This window comes from Moschus berezovskii, chromosome 21, assembly GCF_049115385.1.
Source record: "Moschus berezovskii isolate FMDL1 chromosome 21, NW_MosBer_1.0, whole genome shotgun sequence".
Lineage (NCBI taxonomy): Eukaryota > Metazoa > Chordata > Mammalia > Artiodactyla > Moschidae > Moschus > Moschus berezovskii.
Window position 1 is genome coordinate 63,533,095 of NC_142480.1, and position 2,302 is coordinate 63,535,396.

The 2,302-nt window shown below is 42.9% G+C and overlaps 1 pseudogene; it reads left to right on the plus strand.

The window, feature by feature from the left end:
• The first annotated feature begins 262 nt into the window (after nt 1-262).
• LOC129550221 (heterogeneous nuclear ribonucleoprotein A1-like) lies at nt 263-1,869 on the plus strand (annotated as a pseudogene).
• Nucleotides 1,870-2,302: the final 433 nt, after the last annotated feature.

Genomic DNA, 2,302 nt, shown 5'->3' on the forward strand with positions numbered 1-2,302 from the left:
TACCAGAAAATACAAACAATAAAAGTAGGAAATTACCCACACACAAATATGATATCAAAACCAGCAATTGTGAGGAGGGTACAAATGAAAAATATTGGAAATGCATTTGAAATTAAAAGATGACCAACTTAATCTAATTTATATGGAGGCTGCTATAAGAAAACCCCACAATAATCACAAACTGAAAATCTATAATAGATATCAGACAGAGATACGTTCGTGAGGTTACTTCTTTCTGCCCGTGGACGCCGCCGAGAAAGCATCGTTCAAGTCTTCCCCGCCTCCACTGCCGTCATGTCTAAATCAGAGTCTCCCAAAGAGCCCCAACAGCTGCGGAAGCTCTTCATCGGAGGATTGAGCTTTGAAACAACCGATGAGAGTCTGAGGAGCCATTTTGAGCAATGGGGAACGCTCACAGACTGTGTGGTAATGAGGGATCCAAACACCAAGCGCTCCAGAGGCTTCGGGTTTGTCACATACGCCACGGTGGAGGAGGTGGATGCGGCCATGAATGCAAGGCCACACAAGGTGGACGGAAGAGTTGTGGAACCAAAGAGGGCCATCTCAAGAGAAGATTCTCAAAGACCTGGTGCCCACTTAACTGTGAAAAAGATTTTTGTTGGTGGCATTAAAGAAGACACTGAAGAATATCACCTGAGAGATTATTTTGAACAGTATGGGAAAATTGAAGTAATTGAAATCATGACTGACCGAAGCAGTGGTAAAAAGAGAGGCTTTGCTTTTGTAACCTTTGATGACCATGACTCCGTAGACAAGATTGTCATTCAGAAATACCACACTGTGAATGGCCACAACTGTGAAGTGAGAAAAGCCCTGTCTAAGCAAGAGATGGCTAGTGCTTCATCCAGCCAGAGAGGTCGAAGTGGTTCTGGAAACTTTGGTGGCGGTCGTGGAGGTGGTTTCGGTGGGAATGACAACTTTGGTCGTGGAGGAAACTTCAGTGGTTGAGGTGGCTTTGGTGGCAGCCGTGGTGGCAGCGGATATGGTGGCAGTGGGGATGGCTATAATGGATTTGGTAATGACGGAAGCAATTTTGGAGGTGGCAGAAGCTACAATGATTTTGGCAATTACAACAATCAATCTTCAAATTTTGGACCCATGAAAGGAGGAAACTTTGGAGGCAGAAGTTCTGGCCCCTATGGTGGTGGAGGCCAATATTTTGCTAAACCACGAAACCAAGGTGGCTATGGTGGTTCCAGCAGCAGCAGTAGCTATGGCAGTGGCAGAAGGTTTTAATTACTGCCAGGAAACAAAGCTTAGCAGGAGAGGAGAGCCAGAGAAGTGACAGGGAAGCTACAGGTTACAACAGATTTGTGAACTCAGCCAAGCACAGTGGTGGCAGGGCCTAGCTGCTACAAAGAAGACATGTTTTAGACAATACTCATGTGTATGGGCAAAAAAACTCGAGGACTGTACTTGTGACTAATTGTATAACAGGTTATTTTAGTTTCTGTTCTGTGGAAAGTGTAAAGCATTCCAATGAAGGGTTTTAATGTAGATTTTTTTTTTGCACCCATGCTGTTGATTGCTAAATGTAATAGTCTGATCATGACGCTGAATAAATGTCTTTTTTTTTTTTTAATGTGCTGTGTAAAGTTAGTCTACTCTGAAGCCATTTTGGTAAACTACCCCAACAGTGTGAAGTTATAATTCCTTCAGGGTGATGCCAGGTTCCATTTGAAATTTATTTACAACCTGCTTGGTGGAGAAGCTGTTGTCTTCAGAACCTTGGTGTAGTTGAACTGACAGTTACTGTGTTGTGACCTGGAGTTCACCATTAAAAGGGTCACCCATGCAAAGTCATGGAGTTTTTTTTTTTTTCTTTTTGGTTATTAATGATTGTTGGCACATCCTATGCAATATATCTAAATTGAATTATGGTACCAGATAAAGTTATAGATGGGAATGAAGCTTGTGTATCATCCATTATCATGTGTAATCAATAAAAGATTTAATACCCTCTTGAAAAAAAAAAAAATATCAGACAGTTCAGTCACTCAGTCATGTCTGACTCTTTGTGACCCCATGGACTGCAGCGCACCAGGCTTCCCTGTCCATCACCAACTTCCAGAGCTTGCTCAAACTCATGTCCATCGAGTCAGTGATGCCATCGAACCATCTCATCCTCTGTCATCCCCTTCTCCTCCTGTCTTCAATCTTTCCAAGCATCAGGGTCTTTTCCAAGGAGTCAGTTCTTCTTATCAATTGGCCAAAGTATGGGAACTTCAGCATCAGTCCTTCCAATGAATATTCAGGACTGATTTCCTTTAGGGTGGACTGG